Source organism: Lagenorhynchus albirostris, chromosome 19 (assembly GCF_949774975.1).
Source record: "Lagenorhynchus albirostris chromosome 19, mLagAlb1.1, whole genome shotgun sequence".
NCBI classification, from domain to species: Eukaryota; Metazoa; Chordata; class Mammalia; order Artiodactyla; family Delphinidae; genus Lagenorhynchus; species Lagenorhynchus albirostris.
This window is the reverse complement of record NC_083113.1, coordinates 56,482,983-56,495,921: the sequence shown is the minus strand read 5'-3', so window position 1 is coordinate 56,495,921 and position 12,939 is coordinate 56,482,983. Positions and strand designations below refer to the sequence as shown.

Sequence of the window (12,939 nt, the reverse complement as noted above, 5' to 3'; positions counted from 1 at the left end):
AGCTCAAATGCAGATAAAAAAGTTATCTTTTTTAAACTCATATTACTTTCATTTCTTTTACTTTTCTTCCTTTTCTTAGTTTTTGAAGCATCATTTTCAGCTCAACATGCATTCATCCAACACTTATTAAGCACCTACTATGTGCCAGACTCTGTCCCAAGTACTGGGGCATTTAGTGGTGAGCAAAAGACTGCTGCAGAACAAGTGTCCTCGGTTTCACAAAGAGCAAATCCAAGGGGAGAAGAGATTTGTGTTCTTTTTTTTTTTTTTTACTTATTTACTTTGGCTGCATTGGGTCTTCGTTGTTGGGTCTTCGTTGCTACGCGCGGGCTTAATATAGTTGCGGTGAGCGGGGGCTACTCGTTGTGGTGCGTGGGCTTCTCATTGCGGTGGCTTCTCTTGTTGCAGAGCACAGACTCTAGGCGCACGGGCTTCAGCAGTTGTGGCACGTGGGTTCAGTAGTTGTGGCTTGCGGGCTCTAGAGCACAGGCTCAGTAGTTTTAGAGCACAGGCTTAGTTGCTCCACGGCATGTGGGATCTTCCCAGACCAGGGCTTGAACCCGCGTCCCCTGCATTTGCGGGTGGATTCCCAACCACTGCGCCACCAGGGAAGTCACAGATTTGTATTCTTGACGGATGCCTCTCAGGTACCCAGCCTCATACCCAGCATCCTGGCAAACTCCCCACTCCCAGCGGCCCTCTGAGGCTGGTGCTGTCATCATCAGGAAACTGGGCACAGAGAGGTAAGCAGCTTTCCCAAGGTTACACAGCTCCCTAGTGGAGGAACTGGGATTTGTTTGTTTGTTTGTTTTTGTACTAGGGGAGAAATTTTATTTCACATTTACAATTTCAATTAAACTTTGGTAGAATAGTGACTGTGCATCTGAATCTTAGGAATACTGAGCAGCTTCTTCAGGCCTCACTCACCTCTCACTTACCAGGCTGGTTCCCTGCTCTCACGCACACTCCCTCCCATCCCAAGGAACTGGGATTTCAGCTCACGCTCACCCCCACTCAGCTGCCATCACCTTGTGTACCATGAAACCTGGGGTCCGGGGGAGTGGGAGAAAGTGGTCCCTGCCCCAGCAGAGGGGACGGGAAGCCACACAGAATCAGATTTCTCACGGGCCCAACATTTGGGCTGGGGTGGGGAGGTGTGGTCAGCACCGAAACAGCCACAGCTCAGCTTGCTCGGGCCTCCGCCTCCTTTTTGTGGCAACTCTGCAGGCTCCTCACTGGTCCCGGATGGCTCTGGGGACACCTTTCCCAGCTCAGGTGTTCCAGGGGGGCTGTTGGCAGAGCTGCAACCTGAGGGCGCCTCTCTACCATGTCGCCCCCCAGCCAAGCTGCCAACTCCTGCCCAGACTGGCAGCCGCTGCCCCAGCGCCCTGCACCAAGGAACTTCCAGATCCCCATCTCCCGTTTCTCCTTTCCTCTCCCTCTCTGGTCTCCTCTTCATCTGTCCACCTGCTTCTCGTCTGCTGTGCTGAGAGACGGGATCTGACCGTGCCCAGCACTGCCTGCTGACTTCCATCCAGCAAGCACTCACGCCTGTGACCTTGGCCCTGAACCAGGTGGTCTGAGAACAGGGAGAAGGACTGCCCGCAGTGTGAACCCGTTGGGCATTCTGAGCGACTTCATTTCTCTTTAACATCTCAGTGGGGTTAACACTTCTCAGATGAGATGTTATGGCCACTGGTGCTGTGTAACAAAACATCCCAAAATGTAGTGGCTTAAAACAACCATCTTATTTTGCTCATCGTTTTGTAGCTCAGGAATCTGGGATGGGCCCCGCTGGATGGTTCTTCCTTGCTTCATTGTGTGGTTGCAGTCAGAGGTTGGCTGGGCTGCAGACGTCTGAAGGTTCCACTGGGCTGGTCGTCCGAGCTGAGTCACCCACGTGGTAGGAGAGCCACGTGGCCTTTCCAGGAAGGTAGTCTCAGGGTAGCCAGACTTTTTACTTCCCCCAGAGCAAGGCTCCCAAGAGAACCAGGCAGAAGATGCGGCACCTTTAGTGGCCTGGCAATGGAAGTCACAGAACATCACGGCTGCCGTACCCTCGGTCAAGACACAGAGCCTGCTTGGAGTCAAGGAGAGAGGGCACGGACCACACTTTTTAACAGGTAGAGATCAAAGAATCTGCAGGCTTGTTTTAAATCCTCTCCGAGTTTTAAAACGGACACGATAGGGAATTCCCTGGCCGTCCAGTGGTTAGGACTCTGCACTTTCACTGCCACGGGCCTGGGCTCTATTCCTGGTCAGAGAACTAACATCCTGCAAGCTGTGCCGCGCGGCCAAATTTATTAATTAGTTAGTTAAATAAATAAAACAGACACAATATGTGGAAACACACAGTGCCAAGCACCGAGCAGACACTCAGTGAAAGATAATCAATCCTTCTCAGGGAGCTAACTAGTTAGTCCAGGGGAAGGAGGGTCTAGACGGATGTTTGAATCCCGACTCCACCAGCTTTGTGTCTTTGCTCAAGTCACCTGGCCTCTCTGCGCTGCAACTGCCTCCCAGGCTGGATCACCCAACGGGCAGGTTGAGTCTGTAGCTTGTGGGTTGCGCCACCTTCTGGAACCAGTAGAGCTGAGTTCAAATCCTGGCTCCTCTACTTCCAAGCCTGGCCTGTGTTCAGCTGCCCATCTGTAGAGTGCGGTGATGATAACAGCATCTTCCTTCTTCAGGGCTGCCATTAAATGGTTAATATATGGAAAACAGAACACGGCCTGGCACTTAGCAAGTATTAGTTAATATTATTGTTATTAGGGGCCAACAAGGTACAGAGAGAGGGGTTTGCTTTCCATCAACTTTTCCATCATTGTGCAATCTTAGACTCTGATTTCCAAAAAATAACATTTGAATTTGAATAAAATGGTGTGTCATGGGCAACATGGGCTCCTGGGAGGTCCCGGATAGGAAAGAACCGAGAGGCACCCAAGAGTCCTCCTGAGAAGGGACTGGCCACTTATATTCTTGGAAATCCCAGCAAAGGATCCCGTTTGTACCCAGGCAGGAGTTAAGTCATGGAGAGTCTGAGACCAGGGAAAAGGCCCTTCTGGTCATAATGAAGCGTGATCTGGAAAAAGGAACGCTCCGGCCTGGAGAGGTTCCACCCCTCTCTCCACTCGCTCTCTTGGAACCAAGCTGGGCTGATGGGAGGACCACACACGTCTGCAAAACGGTGGGGTTGCACCAGACGGCATCAAGGTCTTTCCTTCCTATCTCGTGAGGTGGTTGCCATAGAACTAATGGGTCTTGAACTCACACCAACATCTTCTCTCCAGTTGTTTTGATTGGCGCCTCTGATTTGGACACCAAGAGCTAAGGCTGTGGAGTTCCAGCTTCTCGTCTGTTCCTGCCACACCCATTCAGCAGCTGCACTGAGCCTCAATTCGGCATCAAAGACCACTAACAATTTGAGTCAAGGAGACACAGGCGGACCATTTTGTGATGGGCATGGCTTAGAAAGAGGAGCGAAAAGGACGGGGAAGATGATGACACCCCTGTTGACAGGTGCCGATCACGCGGTCCTCCGGGATCTCAGTGGGGTGGATTTGCTTGACTTGTCGGAGAGGAAGGGCACAAGTGTGAGCTCCACATCTTATATTGGCAGGCAACTCTTTGGGGGAGGGGGTGTAAATCTAGGGTAAGATCTTGATCAATTGAAGTTGCAAGTAACAGAAACCCACTCAAGTTAGCTTAAGCACAGAAGGGGGGCTCTTGGTAGGATACTGGGTTATTGGGGAATTCAAGGACTGTCAAGACCCTCAAAGAACTAGCATGAGTCCTGGAAGGGTGTCAAGCACGCTGGCAGTACTGTCTATTTCTCACACTCTGAAAGGGGTCCCTCCCTTCTCCCTCTGCAGCCAGACCTTGCCCATCCCCTGTGGACATGACCATCCCACCAGCATGGGAGTTATCATCTCCCTTGTTCCAGGTTCCAGCTCAGGTTATGCCCAATCATCTCCCAGTTCTAACTTCGTAGAGAGAGAATCTAACGGGCCCTGTTGGGAGCAAATGTCAATCCACGGCCAATCACATGAGACCAAAGCCCCAAATGCCTGGGACTTACTTAATGCCCCGAGGCATCGGCTGACAGAGGCTAACAAGGCTGGGGGTGTAAATACCCCAGATCCTGCGCTCTCGGCTGAGATGATTCCGAGGTGGATGTTTCCCAGAAGGATTCTCTAGCTGATCACACAGTTGTCGGCTGAATGCTGTACACTTTACCACGTTCCTTCCCTTCCCTGTATCTCTTTCCCGTATTCCTTGCATCTCTCAAATAAGCTGCCCGCCCTCAAATCCTCAGTTCAGGGTCTGCTTCTGGGAACCCAAACTAAGACGAGGACCCTGAAGTCTAGGGAAGGAAATCCAGGAGTCTCTCTATTCTCTGAGGATATCTGTGCCTTCATTCTTCTATGCACTGAATATTAGTTGAGCACCTACTATATGTCAGACAAAGTGCGGGCAAATATAGGAGAGAAATAGGAAAGAACTGAAAAGTCTAGCCATGTAAAGAGGAAGGCTTTTTACAAGAAGAAATTGGGACGCCAAAGGCTGAGCTGTGGTATTATTTAACTATATAAAAACTAAGACTCACATAGGAAAAGTGAACACCAAATCCCAGAATATGATGAACACCCCCTTAAAGTTCGAGAGAGGTAGTTTAGAGCAAATTAAAGGAATTCTTCAGCCAACAGTGAAAAGCAAATTTATCCACCTCAAGTTACCCCACAAGAAGTAATACAGGCAGAAAATGTAAATATATTTTTAAAATAAATGAATGCTGGAGTTCACTTTTTATTCTATTTGATGACATTTACTGAGGACTTCCTTTGGACCAGGCATTCTGGGAATAAAGAGATGAATAAGGCAGACATGAGACAAGCCTTGTGATGGGGGGACCCCGGGTGGACAGTCAATGCATCCTCTGTGCTGAGGGCAGTGACAGGGATCTACAGGCTTCCAAGGAGCCCAGAGGGGGCGGGTGTCTGGACCGAGGGGTGAACAGAGGCGTCACGGATAGACGTGATGGGGGGCCAGATGCAGGTTATGGAAACGTAACTAGGACAGACTGAGGAAGAAAAAGAGGTGATGTATCGGCTACTATGAGTGGGAGGCCCAGAGGAGAGACAGTTTCAGGTACACCTGGGACCAGGGCCTCAAAGAAGATGGTCACATCCCCCTCCCCTCCCCTGACCTCCCCCCGTCTCTCTGGGCTCTGCCTGGCTCCTCTGTTCACCCCACGAGGCAGAGAAGGTGGCCACTGGCAGCTATGATTCAACAGGCCACACCTTCCACCTGGCTACAAATTGAGAAGTAAAATCCCAGGGAAAGACACGATTGGCCCTGCTCAGGCCACACGTCCACTTTAGGAGATGCTGTCATGCCCCATCCTGGTCCTTAAACCCTGACGGCTGCAGTGCCTGCCTGCCTGACTTCCAGCTGCCGGCACAGACATTCCTTTGCCTCTGGGCACGATGCCCATGGCAGGCCAAAACTGGCATGGAATCACACCCATTGGAACAGCATCAACCAATAATTTTTTTTTTAGATGTTGGGGGTAGGAGTTTATTAATTAATTTTTGCTGGGTTGAGTCTTCGTTTCTGTACGAGGGCTTTCTCTAGTTGTGGCAAGCGGGGGCCACTCTTCACTCCGGTGCGCAGGCATCTCACTATCGCGGCCTCTCTTGTTGCAGAGCACAGGCTCCAGACGCACAGGCTCACTAGTTGTGGCTCACGGGCCTAGTTGCTCTGCGGCATGTGGGATCCTCCCAGACCAGGGCTCGAACCCGTGTCCCCTGCATTAGCAGGCAGACTCTCAACCACTGTGCCACCAGGGAAACCCTCAACCAATAATTGAATAAGACCTGGAGTATAGGTACCCCAGCTCCCTCACCGCTCAGGGAATGACACTTGCTCCCAGAGAACCCAGGGGACTATGCTCCAGGTGCCCCAGTGATAGCTGACACGATGCCCACTCTTCATTCGCTCGTTCCCTTTTCCCCCTCCTCCCGGTATTTCCTAGGATCATCTCCCCAATAAACTACTTGCACTCACATCCTGTCTCACAGGCTGTTTTGGGGGAACCCAAACTAACACACCCAGCCATCACCACAAGCCTGTGGCCGGGGGACAGGACCCGGCGCACGTGTTCACCCAGTGGCCGGGGCAGCCAGAGCTGTTGATCCGAGTGGGGAAGGATCCAAGGCAGGGGGGCTTGGCAGAGAGCTGGCCCAGAGAGATGGGTCTAGAAGGATGAACAGGGAACACAGGGACATACTGGGGAGGCGAGGCTGGGGGTGGGAGCCTGAGCGAGCCTGCTAAGCAATGTAGATGTGAACCTGGGGGGAGAGAATTAGGAGCCCCCAAAAGGCAGACTTCCATCTGGGGAAGATCATGAGGCAGCCATGGGGATGATGGCCCGGGGCCAGGGGAGCTGGAATGGATGTCTTGGGGGGAGCTCCTGGCACCCAAGAGGACAGTCAGCCACAGCCCCCCAGACAGCTCCCTTTCTCTCTGGGCACCTGGGTGCTGGGTGAACCCCGAGCCCACAAGAGGGGACTAGGAACCCCAGCTCATCATCTACTGAGTGCTTTCCATGAATCCTGTCTCCCATCCTCATGCCGGTACTGTGAGGCGGGATCTGTAGCAACCCCATTAAACTGAAAAAAAACTGAGGTTCACACGCATAAATAGGTGGCCCGGGATCTCACAAGAGATACAGAGGCTGTGAACCCAGCGGACCCCTAAACCTGGGCTTTTAACAAATCTGTGATGTGGTAATTGATCACTAATAGGTCCAATGGGGGGCTCCCTCTCTGTCTTTCTTTCCCTCCCTCCCTCCCTCCCTCCCTCTCTTTCTGAATCTATTCAGGTCCCGAGTTCCAACTGTGAGCTTCCAGCTAGCAAGGGATACCTGTGGAAGCAAGGAGGTGGTCATAAGGGAGTAACCTATTAAATTCTTTGGTTAGAAAGTACTGGAACATTCAGGGAGCTTTTCTTCACAGGATTTGGAATGGAAACGCTTTAATGGTTTTGAAGTACAAACAATTATCCTGGAACACTCATGAATCCTTCCTCCTCAACCGAGGAAAAGCTTATGAAAAGTGATAAGGTTGCCAAATCATCAACACCCAGGGTGACACAGTTTGTGGCCACCCTGGGACAATAATGCCAGCTTCCCAATGCTCCATCTCAGTGCTAGATCCCTTTCACCACAAAATTCCCCGGCAGCGACACAGAATGCTCAAGTTGCCTCCAGACAGCTCATCTCTTTTCTTCCTTAAAAATAAGAAGATTCTTGATTTCTAACCGAGTGCACTGTCACTCAGCTAAAAAATGATACTTCTCGGCCAGGCTTGCACCTTCTCCTTTCTGTAGAACTTCATCTAAGTCAAGGAGGAGTGAGTGGAATAGTTTTGTGTGGCTTCAAGGAAGTCTCCCTAAAGGGAGGGGGAGGTTTGCCCTTCGCGGTTCTCCTCCTTCCTTCCTGCCTAGAATACGGGCATGATGGCTGGAGTGCAGCGGCCACTTTGGACCATGAGGTACCTTGGGAACAGAAGCCATAAATGGTGGCACTCGGGTCCATGACTCATACAGGTCTCTGTATCAGTTCTACTACCTACATCAGACTTCTTTTATATAAAAGAGAAATAAACTTCTATCCTTATTTAGGTGGGGAGGAGGGGTGGGGTTTTTGTTCCTCCCTAGTAGCCAATCCTGATAACGTCTTTAGTTTAAAAGTGATAATAAATCTAACGTCAGAACAGGGGAGGCTGTTTTCTGCTGTTATTGTCTGTCTTCTCTTTTGTTTTTTTGTTTCGTTGGGTTTTTGGGGTTTGGGGGGGGCTTTTTCGGGCCGCACTGCACGGCATGCAGGATCTTAGTTCCCAGACCAGGGACTGAACCTGCGGCCCCTGCAGTGGAAGTGCAGAATCTTAACCACTGGATCTCCAGGGAAGTCCCTGTTTTCTCTCCTTTGAATCATCCGTCTGGAACCTCTTCATTCTTGGAGGCAAACAACAAAATGGAAGTATGATTGTATCTTTATGAAAACGGGAAGACTACATTTCACAATTTCATGAGACTCCTTGCTCACACTGCTTTGAAATCATTAACCTGAAACATGCCTGGGTTCCCGCCATCACCGGGGTTTCTGCCCCCCTCTCTTCTCTCCAATATCCAAGGAGAAGAGCCAGAGAACACCGATGACTGTGGCTGGGAACGCCTCAGGAAACGCAGCTTTTTTGGCAAACGCTACAACGGTGATTGCTTTCTCCCCGGATGACGATCGGGCTGTTCCAGAGGAGGCTGGGACCTGGGTTTCACACCCAGGGTGTGGCATTTCTGGAAGATCCTAAACCTTTCTGCCAGCCTGGGGGGAAGCCAAGCATCCCCATGCTGCCTGTTCTCTCACGAACGGCACCCCCCAGTGTGTGTGCTGGGTCCTTATGTGAGCTGGACCCCTGCACACCAGCCGCGGGAGTAACGGATGAACAGAATGAAAACTGGTCTCCCCTCCAGCCCCCAGGAAGGGAATCACAGCACTGCACCCTCCTGCTAGGGAGGGGCCCTGAGCCTCTAGATCTCCTGCTGGACCTTGAATCCAAGTTCTGTCCCTCTTGGCTTGAGACCCTGGGCAAGTGCTTTGACTTCCCCGTCCCTCGATCTCTCCATCTGTGAGATGGGAATAGTAACAGACTCACTTTGCAGAGCTGCTGTAGTGACGAGTTAATTGTCGAGAGTTCTCAGTATCATCCCTCTCACCCATGTCCTCTGAGTCGTCAACACTCCTGTTTCTTTTTTTTAAATACATTTATTTATTTATGGCTGTGTTGGGTCTTCGTTGCTGTGCGCAGGCTTCCTCTACTTGTGGCGAGCGGGGGCTACTCTTCGTTGCGGCGTGCAGGCTTCTCATTGTGGTGGCCTCTCTTGCTGTGGAGCACAGGCTCTAGAGGTGCAGGCTCAGTAGTTGTGGCACGCGGGCTCAATAGTTCTGGCTCACGGGCTCTAGGGCACAGGCTCAGTAGTTGTGGCACACGAGCTTAGTTGCTCTGCGGCATGTGGGATCTTCCCGGGCCAGGGTTTGAACCCGTGTCCCCTGCATTGGATTTTTTTTTTTTTGCGGTACGCGGGCCTCTCACTGTTGTGGCCTCCCCCGTTGCGGAGCACAGGCTCCGGACGCGCAGGCTCAGCGGCCATGGCTCACGGGCCCAGCCGCTCCGCGGCATGTGGGATCCTTCCGGACCGGGGCACGAACCCGCATCCCCTGCATCGGCAGGCGGACTCTCAGCCACTGCGCCACCAGGGAAGCCCTGCATTGGATTCTTAACCACGGAAGTCCTGTCACTCCTGTTTCTATAAATACCGCCCCTCCCAAGCACTATCGCCTATGGGACACCCTCCCTAATCTCCCCCACCCCAGAAAACTATCAAATAAATGGAGTCTGCGGTCAGAGTTTGAAAAGCCGGGTAAGTGAGCGTATCCGTGTCACAGGTGTACCAGAGCAGTGACCACAAACTGGGTGCCTCAAAACAACAGAAGTTCGTTCTCTCACACTATCCGAGGCCAGAGTCTGAAATCGAGGCATCGGCAGGGCCAGGCTCCCTCTGGAACCTTGGAGGGGACGATCCTTGCTCTCCTCTTGCAGCTTCTGATCTGCCGTGTCCCCTCCTCTCCATATAAGGACACTAGTCACAATGTATTAGGGCCACACTAGTTCAGTATGACCTCATGGTATTACACCTGCAAAGGCCCTTTTTCCGAATGAGGCCCCATTCTGAGGTTCCAGCGGACATGAGTTTTGCAAGGACACTGTTACCTTGACTCTGAACCGTGTGACCAAGAATACGGCAGAAGTAACGCTGTACTAGGCCTTAAGAACCTGGTAGCTTCCACTTCTTCCTCATGGGGCGCTTGTACTTGGAAGCCCACCGCCATGCCGTGAGGAAGCCCAAGCTGCCCCGGGGAGGAGAGCCGGCAGCCAGCACCAACGTGCAGTTGCAAGTGCGGGTCCTCCAGACGCAGCTGATGCACGAGCAAAACCAATGACTGGTGCTGTCCTCGGGTGGTAAGTTTGGCGGCGGTTTCTTGTACAGCAGCGATAGGTAACAGGGACGGGAAGGGTCAATCCGCTCCTTGCTTTTACCGCACAGGGCCGGGCACACAGAAGGCGGTCATCAAATGTTTGCTGACTGTAACAGAATCATCTCTGACTCCCAAGAAAGCACTCGACAATGGCAACAACCGAAGTCATTTAATACCCCGTGATCTACTGAATAGAACGTGACAGGGCTCTGTCTTCCTTCTTGTCTAAACCAAGATAAATTGAGATTCTTATTTCCAAATGATGGGGCGGCCTCTGTGTTCCTATTAAATACTGGCCCTAATGGAAGACAGACTTCTGGAGTCCCTGGCAGGCTGTGGCGGGGTGAGTCAGCGGATTCGTGCAGATGTGCAAGCCCTAGCGGTCCCCGACCTGGGAACAATTGTGAGAAGGGCCTCTCCCTGTGCACATGTGTTCCCAATCATCAGTTGAATGACCTGGGTCTGTTGCTCACTGGGGCTTGCTGTCAACCCAAGCCAAACCTGGAATCGTCTCTTCAGGAGAGTCATGACCACGCGGCCAATCGTTAGCATGACGGCTCCCAGTGACCCCCGCCTCCCCGTGTCCTCGCCCCGCTGTGGCTCTGCCCCTCAGCTCCTTACCAGGTGGAGTCTATTCTTCGGCCCTTATACCTGGCTTGGCTGTGTGGTTTACTTTGAACAATAGATTACGGTGGAAGTGATGGGGCACCTGCTCCAAGTGATGGGGCACCCACAGGGTCTGCAGCTTCTGCTGTCACTCCCTCAGACCCAGAGACAACTGTGCTATAAAGAAGCCCAGTCTAACCCACTGGAGGATGAGACGATGGGGAGTACTGGGGGCTGGGGACCGCAGTACCTGAGCTGAGAGCCAGCCCCAATCGCCAGGCACATGAGCGAGCGGCCCTGGACCCTCAGCCCTGGCCAAGCTGTCAGTCCCCTGCAGTGACACCACAGGACCACCCCACAGAAACTGGGGATAATACACTGCATTGTGTGAAGCCCCTATGATTCGGGATGCTTTGTTACATGGCAAAGGCTGACCATAACAGACCACGCCATGTAACCTGGTCAAGGATAGAATGTCCTGAAAGCCATACATTCCCCCTCCAAACAGCCAACTTTCCCAAGGAAGAATCCCAGGGAATATTTTGTATTTCTCTTATAGGCTGAACTGTGTACCCCGCCCCCCAAATCTGCATGTTCAAGTCTGTTAAAAAGAAAACCACAGGGCTTCCCTGGTGGCGCAGTGGTTGAGAGTCCGCCTGCCGATGCAGGGGACGCGGGTTCGTGCCCCGGTCCAGAAGGATCCCACATGCCGCACAGCGGCTGGGCCCGTGAGCCATGGCTGCTGAGCCTGCGCACCCGGAGCCTGTGCTCCGCAACGGGAGAGGCCGCAACAGTGAGAGGCCCGCGTACCGCAGGAGAAAAAAAAAGAAAAGAAAACCGCAGGCCCGAAATGGCGTCACTTGCGCTAAAGCCCATGGTAGCAAACCTAGACTTCATACCTGGGTTAACTGCAGTCTCCAGCAACCCAGCTCCTCCCCAGCATGGAAGTTTCTCCGCTCCTCCAAGGCTCTGTGACAGGCTGAATAACGGCCCCCCAAGATGTGCACATCCTGATTCCTGAAGCCCGTCAATGTGATTTATATGACGCGTTAGCCTCCTACGGCTACTACAAAGGACCAAAAATGGAAAGGCTCAAAACAACAGAAACTTATGCTCTCACGGTTCTGGAGGCCAGAAGTCCAAAATGCAGGTGTCAGCAGGGCCTTGGCTCCCTCCAAGGCTCTGGGAGAGGATGGGTTCCACGCCTCCGGCAGCTTCCGCTGGTCGCAAGTTGGGGTTCCCAGGCTCTGCATCCCTCCAATCTCTGACTCCATGGTCACACGGCCACCTTCCCTGTGCGTCTGTGTCCAAACTTCCCTCTTTTTACGAAGACACCAGTGACTGGATGAGGACCCACCCTATTCCAGTGGGAGCCCAACTTGATTACAGGTGCAAAGACCCTATTTCCAAATAAGATGACATTCTGCAGGCTGGGTGAAGATGAAATTTGGGGGAATGCTAGTCAACCCACTACACATGGTAAAAGGGACTTTGTTAATGTGATTAAGGATCTGGAAATGAGGACATTATCCTGAATTATCCTGTGGGTCCAGTGTGATCACAAGCGTCCTTACAAGAGGGAGGCAGGGTATTATAGGAACAGTGGCGACACGGTGTTCCGGAACCAGAGTGGGGCGTAAGTAATCTTGCTGCTATGCTTCCAAGCTGTAGTTGTGAATCCACCTAAATTTTAAACAGAAGGTGAACCTCTGAGAAAGTCAGATATACTTTAGAAGTCAGGATGTGGATTCAAGGAGGACAGCCTTGGCAGCAATGGCCCTGGCATCAGCAACAACGGATGCAGTCACTCCAGCACCAGGAGGATCCCAGCCAGACTGGCTGGGCTGCACTGGCTCAAGCTTGGATTTGCCCAAAGAGGAGCTTCAGGACAGCAAAGCATGGCAGAGCCACCACCAGGAATGATGCCAAATGCACAAGGTACGTCTACCACGGAGTCTGGTCCAAACAATCATGGGAATTTCCAAGGGGATTCAAGCTTTTAACAGAATGTGGCAACCAGGCTGACAGGGACTGGGAACACTGGGAACCTCACCGGGCATCTAGGGGAGACAGCATTCGAGGTCTCTCTGTTGCAACCTATGGCCTTTTTAGCAGCAGCCCTGGCAGAGCAAAACATGTCTGGTCTCCAATTAAAGAAAATTTGTGTCACTATGTGACAAATTAGTCTGTCAGAGATACTCTGCCCCTACCATCACCCATCCTTCTCTTCCCTTTTT

The 12,939-nt window shown here is 52.1% G+C and overlaps 1 pseudogene; it reads left to right on the top strand.

Moving 5' to 3' along the window:
- The first annotated feature begins 12,295 nt into the window (after window positions 1–12,295).
- LOC132510402 (arginine/serine-rich protein PNISR-like) lies at window positions 12,296–12,727 on the top strand (annotated as a pseudogene).
- The last annotated feature ends 212 nt before the right edge of the window (window positions 12,728–12,939 follow it).